Source organism: Struthio camelus, chromosome 1 (genome assembly GCF_040807025.1).
Source record: "Struthio camelus isolate bStrCam1 chromosome 1, bStrCam1.hap1, whole genome shotgun sequence".
Classification (NCBI taxonomy): domain Eukaryota; kingdom Metazoa; phylum Chordata; class Aves; order Struthioniformes; family Struthionidae; genus Struthio; species Struthio camelus.
Genome location: NC_090942.1, coordinates 144,649,385 through 144,666,868, shown reverse-complemented (window position 1 = coordinate 144,666,868; position 17,484 = coordinate 144,649,385). Strand labels below are relative to the sequence as shown.

Here is a 17,484-nt window from a genome sequence, read left to right as displayed (position 1 = left end):
CCACCCAAGCAAAGCATCCAACACGCAGGAGAGCTGAACAGCCCTGCCCTGTCACTGTGCTGATCTGCCTGTACTGAGTGCAGTTTTGAAGCTATCTTGCAGTCACACATTGCACAGCCCTGCATAATACTTTGTAGATGTATTCTGAGTACGCACAGTCTCCAGAAAGGTACATGTGTAGCCAATATCTATATTGAGGATAATAATAAAGTTTAAGTCCACTTTAGGCAGCTAAATGGCCTAATTTCTAAAAGCTTTGAAACCCAATACCCCAACAGACCCCACTAGTCTCAAACTACTGCAGGAGAAAAACCTTGTCTTTCTCAAGCACTGTAAACTCAGCATGTTGTGTTTCAAAAATAAATTGCCTATTTGTGCCAAATTTTCTCACCAGAGGTAACTATGCTAATAAAGATATTCTACATGTAGTTAACTCTTCTGAGATTTATACAAATAGGCTACAACTTCCATTAGTATATGATTAAGAACACACTGCAGTTTGCAGTTCTTTTTTATTCCTATTGACTCGTCTAAGATGCAACAGAGCAAGACTTACAGACAGGCAAGTAATAAATGCCTTTGTTGCAGTCTTAAGTTTAGCATACATGGCAATAGAGTAAGAGGTGGTAGTCTGAGCCCTTTAAGCATCAGCCACAGTAAAGCATATGCATTAGTTATTTCCAATAGATGCTATCTCACTAAAAAAAAAAAAAAAAGAATATCTCCACCCTTTTTAAGTTCAAAAGAATATTAAACCCTACAAAATGCCTCCAAACAAGTATTTTTGCAGCAGTATGTCTCACACGGAATATACTTCTAGATAATTATGCATATAGCGATCAGCATATCAAATATCCTCTACTCTTTCTAAGTCCTTTCATCTGTAATGATCTGCATCCATCATAACCAAGTAGCTTCTATTATTCATATATGACTAAAACGACTGAACAGCAATGCTGGACAGAAGAATGAGGTTGCTTGTCACCAATAACAACCTCCAAGAAACTATGTGAAAAACCTACTAGCAGGCAAAAGTCCAAAAAGGATGATAATCTGATCACAGATCATTCAGGCCTCTGATAAATGTTGTCACAACCGCAAATTATGGGTAGAGTCTAGAATATCACTGACACTCAAGCATATCAGACATCCAACAATCCTGCACCTTCCTAAGTAAAATGTACATGAAAATGATACAATTGGTCAAACATCAAGAATGCTATTGCCAAAAAAAGAGAAATCCTTCATGTTAAAAGCAGACTAGTAACTCTACAATAACAGAGAAAACGATAAAGCTTATTTGGAAGGGACCTCTGCCACAGCTATCGCTTCAGAAATAATATGCGTCTGAGTTTCCTCAACAAGGCCTTAGAACAAGAAAAACAACAGCATATAGTCCATGCAGCATTGTAAACTGACTAAAGTCAAATGTACAACGCTTCATTTGATCCAATGAATTTACTACTCATAAACGTGAACAGTGAGTGCTTCATCCCACTCTAAAGAAGACATTAGAATAGTTAGATAAATTGCATCCAAAAGTTCTTATTTCTTCCCATTTCCAATGAGAGCCCAGAGTAACTAATACACACACAGATGTCTACAGTTTTGAAAGCAGACCTCTGCAGTGGTGAGATGAGATGCTTTACAGTGGACTCAAGCAAGGTCTTTCTGTAAAAATGTTTAAAAAATCTTACAGAGTATATGCATATTCTTTCAATGATGCTATAAAGTTCATCTAGGTAGCATCTTATATTACCTCTACTAGAGGAAGGGTAGCAACTCTTAGGCTTAGTTACAGCTTTTCTTAGTCACAACTAATAAAGCTGCAGTTCCAAGAGATTCAGAACCATGGTACTAATTTTCAGTGATTTCTGGGCCAACATAGTGGCATAAAAGATTCGTTTAGGAAGTCAAAGGCACCAGCAGACAGACAGAGCTGTCATTTATCTAACTGACACCTCTTTGGGGGAGGACATGGTTATTCATCAGAATGTAAATCACAGAAACCCAGAGGTTGTTGGTGTCTCCCACCACCGCCACCTTCACTGCATCAGGTGCAGAAAAGAGATAGTACGACATTTTTTTTGAGATACAGATTAGATCATCTAAAATATGTGAACCTCAAAATAGAACTCATTCTTTGCTAATTTGTGTAATATAGTCACTATTATTTATTTATTTAGATAAAAGTTTTTAAACACAGTCTTGCTACTTTGGAGCGATTGGCCTCATGCACAGTTAGCAGCGGGAAACAGTGTAGCAGCCCTGCAAGGATCTTTCATCAACTACTAATCAGTGAGCAGAGCATATGGTAAAACAAAGGGGTTTTTCCCCCCCTCTTATTTTTTTTCAGTTCTCATGATAGAACAGTCAAAAGTCTAAATCACTGTTATTCCTCAGCTTCCTGAGTTCACAATAGCCAAACTCTAGGAATAACTAGTTGGACACATCCAGCCACCGGACAGCCAGCTGCTCACATGATCTGAAGTGGTTCCTTGGATCATTAAAAAACAGTTGCAATCCTTCAATGCATAGCTTTTTTCAGGAAACAAAACCGTAGCTAGGCTTAGAGATGTGATGACAAAACAAATCTGTAACTGTTGGGATTAGTTAGGGAAGATTTTATCAGTCAGTAATCTTGCTCAAGAAATTCTGTGGGCATCATTATTGTTCGCCATCATTACAAAAGCCAAGAGCATCAAGGATAGCTCTGTATTCCCTGCTGAGCTACTTCAGCCTCTAATGAACCTTGCCATCTGATCCTGCTACATCATTCCTCAAAGTACAGCTTTCTGAACGTAGCATTTCTGGGAAGAGCACCAAGATATGACAGAATTCACTGTATGTGTTGTTAGTGCCTGTGGCTAAATTTTGTATTTTGGAACACCCTGAGGCATTGGGTAATGTGGATATCAGGCATTTTTTTTTATGATGATTTAAAAGTCATAGTGCATTTAAATGGATGGTTGCAATTATTTGCTAAGTCATATAATGTTAGAAAGAGAGGAGGGCCTTCCCTCCAAACGGTATGTCATAAAATACTATGAAGTCATAAGGGCGCACAAAATCAGCTCATATTTTAAAACAGTGTACAAACAACTACTGGTTCTAGATATAACAACAGAACAAAACATAAATTTACCTTTTTGTCTTTAAATATCATCAATTTTTTTAAAAACATAGAAGTATGTTGTGCTAGTGTTTAAAGCAATTTAAACAAACAAAAGTCCCTCTGAACTCTCTCTACTTTCTTTTGTGGGGCAACATTCAGGAGAAAGTCCTAAGCTCTGTTTAGATGATCCTAATTTTCATATCTCTAATTCTAAGCTTAAGCGATCTACTGGGAATTTTTTATTCTTGAATGTTTTTGAGTCATATTTTGCATTAAGGACCTCGCACCTTAGCCTTAATAATGTATTTGCAGCTCTGTAAGCCTTCCCCTAAGCCACTGAGGCAGTGTTTTCCAGAGCCTCAGTAGCAATATTTTTATTTTTCCCTTGATCTGATGCTGTGGGTCTTGCATTATTATTCACACAGACTTGCAACTGCAAATCCCAATAATGTTGTTATGGAGGGTTCTCATGGAAAACAACTACCACTGGTATGAGAATGGCCCTTCTTTCCCTCCTTTTCCTTACCTTTTGTTTTGTAGACCTTAGTTTATATTAGAGGAAATCAAAATACAATGCACGGCAAAATAGATAATAAGTCATTTAAATGCTTTATAAATATTACCCAATAACATATGTGTATAGAAGCTTAACAGCCAATGTGCAACACTTGCACCTAAAAATTAGCATACTCCAGTCAGAACTAATAGAATAAAAAATGGAAATTTCCAATGAGGAGTTTGAGCACATCTTGACTTAGCGCTAAAAAGCATGTCAAAAAAATTAGCATCATTATCCTCTACATCTTCATTGTTACTATCTACTGCACTGGAAAGAATACCCAGAGGAGGATGCCATCCAGGGACACCCTCACTGCTTTTCCTGGCTGATCACTGCGGGACGTTTGTCCTTCTCCTTTCTCCTTCAGCTTTTGTATTTACTTACTTATTTTCCTCCTAAAGTACCTTCCATCATTAGAGTTGATGTATGCCATCAGCTACAGAGCAAGTAATAAAACTCTGTGTACCCAAGCCTGTCTCAACATCCTTCATGTAACAATACTTAAGAAAATTTAGGATGCGAATTCTTGCCTGTATCTCTAAACCGTCACCCAGGAAAAAGGAATGAAGTTGTTGGCAAGTCCATTCACTTACCTTCAAAATCACGGGCCAATGAAAAGGCCAGAATAACTTCTGGCACGACTTTAGTTACATCTAGATGAGAGAATCCAGAAGGATATCTCAGTCCATGGACTGAAGTTCATGAACCAGCTACATCCTGATTGTATGTTTGGACAAGGTTCCCATTCACTGTTCCTTCCCCTTCCAAAAGCTGCCATATTGTAAATCTGTGAAACAGGTTTGCATGCTTAGATATTTGAAACCATTTCCTCTCCTACAGAACAGAAACTTAAATCAAAACAAAACAAAAAATACAAGAAATTAACCCCTTTTCCCCCTTCTCCCCCAAAACCCCTATTCCCAAAGATTTATCAAAGAATACGAAAAGTGCTTAGCAGTCTCGACAAAGCCTAGATTCTTCACCTTTTTTTTCTAATATACTCTATTTATTTTTTGTGGATCTTTAAAAATGTTCATGCTTTTGCAAATAAAGACAGAATATTGTTCTACGAAAACTGAGTTCTTTTTTGGCCAAACATTTTATCAGCCTTCTCCGGAAAAAGACTTCTGGGTTGAGGTGAGATATCTCCTTACATAAAATCCAGTGCTTATTTATTCATAGAAAATATGTACTATAAATAATCAATCCTGGTGCATGTCAGAGCACAGAAAGAAATCAGTATAAGGCAATAAAGTAGCTTGTCAGGGGATTTTTCTTTCCTCTTCCATTTGATGTTTCATCCTCCTGCACAGGAAAGTTCTACCTGCCTAAACACAAAATTTGAGTCCATATTAGAAGTTAGCACAGATTACGAATTTAAAATATTTTCATCTTTAAATTCCAATAAAATAATGTTCTCTTGTTTAACAAGAATCATCTCATGGGGACAAATTTAAAACCGAATTTTATCTCAGAAAATGTCCTGATTAAATTCTAAGCCTATTTACACACAGGAAAGTGTGTGTCATGATCAAGAATCTACTTTCCACCACTTCCTGTCACTCATTTGTATCCTCGTCTTAACTTTTCGGAGTCAACTGTGTCAAGAAGGTTAATGCAGTTACAGGAATTTGTGATGGACCATTTCACTTCCATTCACTAGGGCAAACATATATGGCTGGCTGGTAAACAATTTATTCCACAGAGAACACGTTCTCCTTAGCTGAAAAGACACATCTGACAAATCAATCCATTAAATAGTGAGATGTTAGCTGCAATAGGAGAAGAAAAAACTCAAAAGAGTTTGACTTTCTTTTTTAAGCACATAAATAAATACTTCTAGACACTCAAGTATCAGGCACAGTACCACTGAAGGCACTGGTATAAAACAAGGTAAAAACACTGTTAATGGGATCTTAATCATGCTTGTAATCTTTCAAATATATAGTTTACAACAAGTAAAGTAAAAGCTTCTTTTAAAAGTCATGATATATACACTCTATATGATATAAAGCCATAAGCATAGGGGAAACTTGTTTATTAGGGACATGGAAGGCTAGTGCCTTACATGTTCTGAGGAAAAATCACTGATTTCTTCTGGCTCCTTTTTATCCTAAAGATGTGCTGTTTTACAAGACAACACTTTTGGCTGGTCAGAAGTACACCAACTCTTATTTTGTTTAAAAAGTGAGTAAAGAAAATACTCATAACTATAGATGTGATGTAATGGTACAGCAGCCCACGCATGGACTCTCCATCAACTATTAAAGTAATATATTTAAGTGATATATATGAGTAGGTTGAAGATGAATTTTACTCTAATTTTCTTTTTTTTCCTCCTGTAACAATGACAGAACCGTCAAACCCCACATAGTTTGATAAGTCTGCTTTTATATAATCCAAAGTAAATTTCTGGACATTCTGCATGATTCCTCTGCAAGACTAATTTCTTTCAGCAACTATGGGTTAAAAGTCATATTTGTCATATTGCAAGACATATATATTTGAAATAAAACAGAAAAATGTATTATAGTTATTGGAAAAAATGACATACAAACAAAAAATAGGCATTTATTGAGTGATGACACAATTAGCTATAGTTCCACTAAAAAGAAACAATTTTTTGATATTTTAATAGGTGCTTTATTTGGACAAAAAGTATTTTAAATAATTCTTCCAAAGAAAAGACTGGCTTCAAAGACTATAATCTAGATCCATTTAGAGTGATGATGATACTAAGAATCTAATTTTTTGATGTGATCCATACAGGAAACTTATTTCCAGTATAACGAACACTCTTAGGCAAAACCAAACCCTCACCTTCAAAACCATTACCTCCTCTCATAAGGCTGTCTTGACTCATATGCCACTACTACAAGCTATCCAGCATCCACTATTTGAACTCCCACTACTCTCTACTCTCTCTGCTCTATCATCTCTACTCTGCAAAAATGTCATCCCCTCTTTCCTGTCCTTTCCTCACACTCTCCTATTCTCTCTTCAGTGAGTTTCCTGAATTTGAAACTCTACCCCAAATTCCACCAACTTCTTACCTCATCCCACTCACCCTTCTTCTCTCATTGTTCTTCTTTTTCCTTGAAAATTAACCATGTTAGCCTTTCTTTGAACCTCATAATCTGTCTGCAACTCACTGCCTAATTACATTCACTAACTAACTCATCCATCCTGGGCTCATGAAAAAAAATAGAAGGAAAACACCAGACCAAGCTAGGGATGAAGAATAAGGGATGGGGGTCATCTGAGAAGCATCCTTGTCATGCACAGAAGAACTGGAATATGCAGTCTCCCCATCTCAGACATATTATAAGCATAATTGTCCCACTCAGTGCTTTGTTTTCAGGCCTGAAGAGTGGAAGAAGTGTTACAGATGTTACCATTACTTTGAGAAACTCACGAACGCAGCCAAAAAAGAAACTGGACCAACTCTCTACCATCCCTATTGACTCCTCACACTCCAGAGAGAGCGTCTTCTCCAACCTTTGGAGTTTTGGTCCCTCTTGATAAACCAGCTCACTATTTTGTAACACAGGTAAATGAATTCAGAAACCAGTGAAATACCAAGCCTAACCAAATGGTAACTCCCCGGGGGCAAACAGAAGCCAAACTCCACCACAGAAGGATGTTTTCATGAAGTATTAGGGCCCAATGATCATAATCATTAACTCATATACTCCAGTGCAAGATTTGTCTAGCATTTCATGTTTACGTAGCTAATAGCTAATAGAATTCAACACATTTCTGCTATTACAGTTGCTGTGATCTCCTGTCCTTTTATCTAGTGTTGCTAAAATAATTTCTATGATTTCTATTGCCAGCACAATAAATGCTTCTTGAAAAGGCACTCGAATTCAAGACAACAAAACTGCTATTTTAAATCATTCAAGAGATAAATGGGTTGTTGCTTTAGCTACTGTGGCTATGGTCATCACTTTGACCATTATTACACCCTTAATAACTCATGAATGTAAGAAAGCAGTGCCCAGGATCTGGGATCTGCCAAGACAAATTACAAAGTTAAGGGAAAGAAAAATATTTACGGGAAAGGCAGAAATAGACAAAGTGGAAGATCCTAACTGCACGTTCTAATTTCAGTTTTCTGGAGCCAAAACTGTTAGACAAGATAGATTGGGGCAGGAAGACAGTTCACTTAGAACACCTTTTTTCTAAAGCAAACAGGGAAAGGAAAATTCAGGCTGACAATCCCAAGGAGAATGATTTATTGGCTAAATAAAAGTGCAAATGAAGATGGGAACTACTTTTAGCTGTGCTTGGATGCCACCACATGACCATAACAATTCCATGTGAGGTAACAGTACATGCTAACTGCACCACTGATCCACTGCATTCCAGTAACATCACATCTCTGTACCAGACCAAGGCAGATAAATCTATGCAACGCTCTTTTCACGTTCCAGTAGCGTTAAAGTCTTACTGGCCCTTCTAATTTACTCTGTTCTTTAGATACTTGTGCCAGCTGCCCTGAGTTATTATGTTCCTAATGCACTGTGTTTGATGCACTATGCTAAGTGTAAAGATGACATCAAACCAGTACAAACACTAATCATTTCTCTTTAAAAGTCATAATTCAAACATGGATCAGTTACAAGGTCTTGAGAAAAAGAATGACATAACAAATGCAAGACTAAACATACTTCAGTGAAACAAAACGATGTATTTTCTTAATAACTGTTAACCCCTTTACACTAAAGCAATAAATCCACCATATTTTGCACCATAACTTCTGCACCTCAACTAAGGCAAAGTACTATCACAATGAACATGAAATTAATACACTATTTCTTACCTATGGAGATGTCCTTCAGCTCTAAGATTAATTTCCAGTTATGACAATTACCTATATTTAATCCGTCAAAGCCAATGGGTCTGCATCATTTGTGCCCCAGTTCACCACCTGCATTTTGGAAATTACAAACACTGAACATTTCTAAGTCAAGCAGCAGACCTTCTGCAGGCTGTGTTAATATAAATTCACAGCCTTGAGTGCCGCAGCTCATCTGTCCAGCTGTGCATAATTTGCAGCAAGTTCTACTTCACCCGCACTCCATTGTGCATTGAGACCTTATCTTTGCTTTCATGTATATGATGCAAAATGCAGTAGGCAGACATTATAATAATTTCATTAGTGCTAGAGCTATACTGGGCTTGGAAGACTCCAAACAACAAATCAGTGACTATGTACCTAACTGAGAAACAACACTCTGTCTGATGAATGTTATCTTGCAAGTACTTCACTGAACCATTTGCTGCAGACTTTGGGTGAAGGGAACATCTCATATAGAAATAACTCACGAGCGGCTTATCTCTTCCTCTGCCTGCCTATCAATATTCAGTGTTGCTGGAATCTTTTTATTTTAGTTGCCTGAGAGATCTGACAAAATCTAGAAGCAGTGCTATCACGCTCCTAATTTAAATTAAAAAGTTTTGGTAATGGCAAACATGTAAAAGATTTACATGAGCTTCACCTCTTCTTCCCCAATTCCTTTGGAATCCAAGAGAGATTTTTTGTTCTTTTCTCAGAATCTCAGATAACATAGTATTGAAATCTATGCTCCAGGAACAGTACAACTGAAAATCCAGTGAGATTACGTAACAGTACTACAAAGCTAGTACAGATATGAGGCAAAAACTGCTTCTTCAACACAACCACAGCTATACTGCATGAAAAAGTGTACAAATTGGATGTGTGAAATCCATCAGTTTAGTTACCAACAGATACCCAGCCTCTGTTGAAAAACAAAGTCAAGAAACTTCAGGAAGAAATCACAGGAAGTAAAAAGTCTGTCAAACCATTTGTCTTTACAAATGCAGTCACCAAAAGAACATCAATTGAGATCATACATGCACCTACATCATTTAGGATATCTTTCTAGTGTATGTAATCATCTTCACCTATAACAAGCTCTTCAAAGAAGGGATGGAATTGCATATTTATATAGTTGCATATAGACTACTGATTTCTTTTTCACTCTTCCAAGTTCTACGTGAAGCCAATTTCATAAGCAGAACTTACCATTAAGTTGACAGAGACCCTTTAAGCTGTAGGACATTGCCAGTTCTATTCAAATATTACATATAATTCTATCCAAATGCTACCTACTCATAGGACCTGACCAAAAGCCTTTTCAAATCAGCAGGAATCTTTCCACTGAATGCAACAGCCTTAGTCCCACAACACTAATCTGTTAATGGTCTGCTAATCTTGGTCCCATTACACTAATCTGTTAAAAATAATGGTCTATGCTACATCCAATAAGAAAATGAATAAAAAACAGTTGTATGTTGGATGACATATGGCTGAGATCTTATACAGTCAAATGTAAATAACATATTAATTGTGTTTATTGAAAAAGAGGGTCTGGAAATATTTCACAGCAAATCAGTGAAGGTAGAATTGTATGTCAAAACATAAGTGAAAATACATTCTCTATATAACCTTCAGGTGTTTTGAAACACGTTCTTTATAAATCCAGGTGCTTGAAAGAGCTATTTCATGGATAAGGGGTATAGATTTGCCAAGACCTATAAATAAAGAAGTAAAGAAGAAGGAAGAAGTTTCATTTTCAGAAAAATAATTTTCAAATGAATAACTATAATATTGATAACTTTTATGTAATTCCCTGCTCCCCTCTTTTAATACTAGAAATCTGTATAATGTCTGCAAACACCTGTATTTAACAGAAAACTGACTGCCACACTTACTTTGCAAGCTTAAGATTTTTGGAAAACTTAAAAATGAGATCTAAAATCTAGACTTAAAATGTCAGTATGAAGTGAAGATACAAATAAGAAAAAAATCTGGTTCCATTCCAAAGTCTTCATTTCAAAATAAGCCTATCAGGTTTGCCCTTGTTTAATTATATTTGGTGAAATAAAATGTAGTGGTTGTATATATCAGAAGTCAACAGTATGACACATAATGTATTATTTATTTGTTTTAAAAGAACAAATAACTATTTGGAGCTGAATAAGGTACAGTCTGTCTTGGAGCAAAAACACTGAACGGAAGAGTTACCAAAACTCTGCAATTTGTTTGCTACATAAAAAGGAATGAAAGAAGTGTTATATGAAATGTAACTAATTTATTTGAGCTCTCTTCACAGCATTTCTAAACAGATTTTGGGGAGAACAAGTTGCATAACCTGTTGCCATTAAATTGATTGTTTTTCACTAAGGGTCCAAACTGAACTTCAAAATGTAAAGAAGCTTGATCATCAACCCAGAGACTGTGTGGTAACGATATCATACGATCACCACATGATGGCACTAATCAACATGGCTGGTCAGTCTTATTTAGAAAGACCATTAACTGGAACAGCAACATTATTGAGCACAGCTCCAGGAGTTGGAAAATCTGCTCCTTCCTGGTCTTTATTGGGCCTGTAACTTACCCAAGCCATAAAAGAATAAGTATTTTCAAAGTAATTAAGCTATCAGACCCCTTTAAACAACACCTTGGGACACAAACCCCTGCTTATGGTTCCCCTCCTCCAGTTTTGGCTGTACTAGGCTGCTTCTGAGTGGCAGTGACTACCTCCACTTAGAAGAAAAAGAAAAGGTCTTATTTCTGGAACCATCTGTATTGAGAAGCAACTATACTTTTTTCTACTGCATTCAACAAATGCAAATCTGAAAGATTCTCTTAGATAAAAGTTTACTGCCATCAGATGATGACACTACACTCATACCTTTTTCATCTGTCATTTATTACAGTGAAATATTGAAGTGGCTAGTCTCAATGACTTTTGTAATTAAATTTCAAATAATAACTTCATTATAAATAACAATTTCATATAATAGTAAATAAAAATGAGCTACTTCATTCTATACATTAAATTAATCACTTCAGAATTATGGCTATATGGCTGCTGGTTAATTAGGGTAAAAATATTCTACAACTCTTGTATATAGCTATATTATTATGAAATGACTATAGTCTAATATAATAATATATTCTAGCTAATACATAATCACTCTTCAGTGTGAAGTTACGCAATATTTAAAATAGTCTCTCTATAAGCAATAAGAAAATTACTTTTAAAGAAAGAAATTTGAATAATAGAAAATGGTAACAGCTATGTCCTTCTCTAGCCTCCAGAGTGAATCAAATCAATCCAGTGTGATACCATCTCTAATATTTTTTCTAATAAGAGTGTCATTCATTTTCAAAGCTTACCTCGCTTAGAAGGCTCAGCCTTTCCATCAGGTTGCAAATCTCAGTAAGCACATAAATAACAAGAAAGATGAGCATGAGAAATCTCAGTCCTCTGCTGAAGTTAGTCAGCAGCATACACTTACCAAAATACACCCTGTAACACTAAGTGATGTGTGGGTTCAGCGCTGAACGCAGCAGAAAGACAGAATCACGCACTGTGATATCAACAGCTGCAATTTATTTTTAGATTGTTACAGTATAAATCTGAACATTTCTAGGTAGAGATCTTTCCAGTACATGGAAATGCATTCTGTTTGAATTAGCAATGCTAGTAGTAAAGCCCCACTATGAATCTCACAGGGAAAGGCAATGTTCTAGAAGGACTACTGATGTACAGATCGTCATGCACATTGTGCATGTAGAAAATGAAGCAATGCTGTTTCAGATACAGCTTATTTTTTAATGTCAAAATTCAGAAAAATCTCCCAATCATTTTACAGGGATTTGAAGAGAGATGAACTTGCATGTAAAATTCAGAATAATTTCTCACCTTTCAAATTCACCTATTGTAAACTGTCCATAAAATATACTTTTCAATTGTCTCTTTTCTAACCTTAAATCTATTTTCAAATTGTGAAAAGCTGAACCTCATTGTGTCTCATCTCTCTTATTTCCAGAAAGAGTGCCAATAAAACTTCTTTTTTCATCAGACAGCAAAGGCTGGGGGAGGAGAGGGGAGAACGGATTTGAGTGTGTGGGGGGCATGGGGCTGTTTTTTGCAAATCCAGTGGGGGGACCACTAAAATAAATACAATGAGAACTATTAAAAGGTGACAGTCGAGTACATAACCCCATCAGACATGGGGATCGAAATGGCTCAGAGCATAAATGCTTTACAAACAGTGCTTGAGCGCACCTGGGCTGAACTGTGACAGATAGCTGCAGAAGGAAATGAGAGCCTTATATTGATTTCAGTAGCTCACTGGTGAGCTCATGTTTATGTATGTCTTGGTTTTATTAGGATTTCAAAAAAAAAAAAAGAAAGAAAAAAACGGGGCCTGATAATCCAGTCCACGTAACTAACGAATCTTACTCACGCAGAAGAGATCCTGAGTCTCTACGACAAGTCTGCAAGTGACAGAATGACTAAATTATACGCTGGTTATAGCATGATGCTTATTCCTGTCCTACCCAGGTGGAGCTGTTCTTTACACTATGTGATTCAGCCATCAAATAGCAGCATGCATGTTTGAAAGGCCAGGAGGAGGCTGTATTGAGAACCTGTCAAAAACAAATGTGCAAACCTCTATGCAGTAGTCAGTAAATGTTCCTTGAATCACTCTTTTGTTTAAAAAAGCCAAATAAATCCTTGTTTCTACATGATATCTTTTAATATAAAGTTTAACAGCTTTTCTTTTTACCTCTTGCCTTCATCTCTGCCTGACAAGTCTTCAGCTGACGGATGCCTAAGATTGACATTTTTATCAAATGTAAAAATTTTCAGCTGAATGTTCTGTCCAGGAACATAGGACCAGCTAAAGAGCTAAAGTCTTTGTGCAAACAAAAAATATATAGGAACTCCAGTAAAATTACCAATTTTATCCGTTATCCTAATTTAATCCAACTGGCCTGTTTCATTGACGCGATGGGGCTTGTTTTTATTTGTTTGCATTGTGATGACTTCAAAAAAAAAACAAAAACAAAAACACAATTCTTACTGATACTTTAGTGGAGAAGAAAAAAGCATTGGGAATTAACAGATTTTTGTATTTATAATCTATAAGTGTTGTGTTACAACACTGCACTTTTAAACAATACTAGGCAAGTAATCAGTCCCCCTAGGAAAGCAGAAGGAAGAAAATGTATTTTATTGTCCACACATATGTTTTTCAGTAGACACACATCCTAAAGGACATTAAAATCAAAGGGGGAAAAAAATGATCTAAAATAGCTCTGAATCAGAATCCTCATGAGGACCAATGTTTTTTGGATGCCAAACCGAGTTTCAGTTTTAAATACCTGGTACAACTTAATCAGTTGTACTTGCACACAGTACACCAATAATAATTGCATTTATAGGATATATAGGCACATGAACAGAGAAGAGAGAACAATAACATCTGTATTTATGTACAAAGGGGTAACAATGCCAAGACGCGAAGAATGAGTGGGCCAAAATTTAATTCAATTATGCATTATTCTTAGATAACTACATGTCATCATACATCATCTGGTTTCGCATTACTAGAAACTGCATGGCATGTTTTCATGTCCTTAGTCTTTAGTGATTCACTGGAATATGCTTATGACTGTACACGCAACCCCCTAACCAGTATTGTAAGTAAAAATATTTGATATGTCCTGCCTTAAGACATAGTGTTATCTATAGCCACTATTAATAGATCTGATGTAAAATGCATATTTTGTAAATAAAATGAAAATAAAATGTAGAGTTCATTAAACATAACAATTATCTCACTTGTACAAAGCAATCTCGAGTTTTTATCCAGGAATTAAAATTAGTGGAAATACTTCTCTTAAGGTGACTTTTTTTTTTAATACTAAGAGAGGATTTATACATCTAATAATTAATAGACTTAAATTGTGTCCCATAGGATGCAGACTACTGCTCTTCCATTTCTCTGAGGTATTTAAACTTGCAACTGTATGTTTTCAGAGGAGGGGAACACCAGAGAGGTCCATTTTGGTGTAACTCCCTGTAAATTCATCCAGTTTCCCCTTGCTTTCTAATCCCCTGCTTCAAAACACATGCAAATAACCGTAACACTACCAATCACTTAAAAACAAAAATCGGTCTAGACTTCTACAGACGTTTGTTTCAATGCTGATCAAACACAGCCGAAGAGCTCTTTTTTTTTTTTTTTTTTTTGGGGGGTGCACTTTCTTTTTCAGTTCAAAGCATCTAAAAAACGTATATGCATTTGTGCCATCATGACGACCAGCAGTACCCCCACCAAGCCTACAGACGCCAAACGCAAAGCGCAGGCACCTCGGGCCATAGTTCAAATGGCTACATCGGGTCTCCGCTCTGCTTCCTGCATCACCACGGCTACCGCGGTTTAGGCTGGTGCACTTGATCTACAGATGAAATACAGAGGAGGTCCTTCACATTGTAGTCCGTCTTCGACAGAGTTTTCATCCCTTATCTCAATTCCACAGGTTGTCCGAGCTCCCTGCTTCCCCCCCTCTCCCCCCCCGCCCCGCTGTCATATGGCTAAAAACTTCCCCTTAAAAAAGCCTGCCCGTTCGTGTGGTGTCCAAGGCTCAGCGCGCTGCTAACGCTAGTCCGGCTGTTAAACCCTTTAAGCTACAAAAGCCTGCTTGTTTTTAAAACACACATGCAGCGGGCATTTTACAAGGCAGAAGAGAAGACGCCGTGGGAATTAAAGCCTCCCAAGCCACGGACCCAACTTCAAAATAAAACCCGTATCCAGCCATGCCTCGGAAGTGCCCACACTACCACCTTGTGGAAACCCCCGGCAAGAGCAGCCCCATGCGCCTTCCCACGAAGTTATTTTTCCCCGCGCCGAATATAAAAACCAGCCAAGTCCCCCAGGCTAGACCGCGCTCTATTATTAGCCCCGCTAATGACAATAGGCCGGGGCCCGCCCCGCTGCCCCCCGCCCGCAGCCTCCCCCCCCCTCCGCCCCCCGCAGCTCGGCGCTGCCGGCGCCCCCCCGCCGCCCGCCGGCAGCAGCGAGGCGGCACCAGCCCCGCCGGGGCCGGAGGTGGCCGGGCCGGGCCGGGCCGGGCGGCAGCCCCCCCGCCGGAGCCCTGCGCAGCCCCCCCGCCGGCGGCGAGGGGAGCGGGCGGCGGCGGCGGCCTCTCCTCTCGGGAAGGGGGTAAGCCGGCAGACGCCTCACGCCGCCGCCGCCCCGGCTTTGCAGGGAAGCCGATTTACTGTCGGGTGGTTTGGGTTTTTTTTATCATTATTATTATTTTATTTTTTTCCTTTCCTCTTTTTTTTTTTTTTTTCCCTCCCCCTTCCCCACCACTCTAGTTATTTTCGCCACCGCTCCGCGCACTCACGCTCTCCTCGGTGCCAGTCCCGGCTCCATCACGTGCGGCAGCCCATGCCCATCACAAAAGCAGGCATTTCACCCGAGCCCAGAAAAAGAAAAAAGAAAGAGAAAGAAAGAAAGAAAGAAAGGAAAAATCCCACGGAATAGCGAAGAAAACGCGGGCGAACCGCTTAATCCAAGACGAGCCAAGATTTCCGCTCCACAGCCTCCTCCCTCCTCGCCGTCGTCCCCCTCCCCTCTTCCCTTTTTTCTTTTTTGTGGTGGCGGTGATGGTGCCGAGGGAAGTGGTTAACCAAAGAGCTACGTGCCGGTTGTGGATGTCCCCCCAAACCACAGGCGCACATGAGGTCCCTCTCTTGCCCCTCTCCGCGTTTGCGGGAAACTGGCTTTGCTCTTTCTCTCTCTCCCTGTACTGCAGATATTTTTTCCTCCTCTCCTCCACACTCTTCTGTTTATTTGGCTGTAAGGCAGAGCTACTTTGTAAACATCTCACACAGAACCCCAGAGCCTTTCCAAATAGCTGATTGCAGCAAAATGCCTCCAAACAAATTATGGTGCAAGGGGGCGATGGGGGGCGAGACCGAAGAGGACAAAAAAGAAATAAATTTGCATAAATATGCATATGTGACATCGAGATCGCGTATGATGGTGGAGACGGCAGAAAGAAAGTATCGCTTTATAACGATGCGAAAAGTAAAAGCCCAGACGACTGCAGCAAACTGGTCGCCCTTTTCCAGAGTACCAACTGCAACACCTCTCCCTCTCCCCCCACCCCTGCCGGGGGGGGGGGGGGACATAGGGAGAAAAGGTACTGAAAAAGAATGAAAATGAACACGCAAACGGTAAATCCAGCACTCCTACCTTAACACTGCAATTGCTGCAGATAATAAGGGTCTTTTTTACATAGCCAGGAAATCCTCACAGGGTATCTCACAGCCGGAATTATTCACACACGGTTCCTGCTCTCCTTTTTGGAATCCAACGCAATTTGCTTCTCCAAAGGAATGCAACGACCACGAAGAAAAAAAAATAAAAATAACAACAGGAAAAACAACAACACGGGATTTGAAGGAAACTCGTGCTTGCGGTTGTAAGCGACCTACATTCAGGCAGAAAATTCGTTACAATCAGTGCGAGAGGGAGAGTTGGGTCTGCGAGTACTTGCTCTGATTGCCTATGCAGAGAGACAGAGACGGGCAGAGAGACTGATCTGCAAGGAAAAGAGAGCTTGAGGAGGGAGAGAGAGAGAGGTCCAGGCTGTACCAGGCTCTCTCCTTCTGCTATTGGACCAAACTGAATGAAATTTCCCCAGCCGGCAGCCAATAGCTCTCCGCAGTCTGCCCCATCACTACAGAAACCGTATCTCCATCCACACAACCTCTTGCAAAAAGCATCTAATCCGAGTGCAGAGCAGCGGGGACAGAATTATCCAGGGTGCCTGCCCGGTTGAACAGGTGGGCGTTTTACACGTGTGGAAATGAAAGTGAGTTATGTGGGTTAGGGAGGAAATCACACAAAATATCACGCAATTCGTACTGTTGCTCTTCCTGCTCCAATATCTCACACAAGTGCA

The 17,484-nt window shown here is 38.9% G+C and overlaps 1 protein-coding gene across 11 annotated transcripts in view; it reads right to left on the bottom strand.

Moving 5' to 3' along the window:
- Positions 1-17,191, bottom strand: part of NLGN4X (neuroligin 4 X-linked) — a 190,191-nt gene extending 173,000 nt beyond the window's left edge. For 4 of the 11 annotated variants that reach the window (XM_009683702.2, XM_009683705.2, XM_009683701.2 and 1 more), the window contains exon 1: positions 16,773-17,191. The gene's annotated coding sequence lies outside the window, so the exon portion shown is untranslated. Of the gene's footprint in view, positions 1-4,267; positions 4,373-11,889; positions 11,910-15,918; positions 16,121-16,772 lie in introns of those variants that run through there. The other 7 variants (XM_009683704.2, XM_009683706.2, XM_068921679.1 and 4 more) reach the window with 5 other exon arrangements.
- Positions 17,192-17,484: the final 293 nt, after the last annotated feature.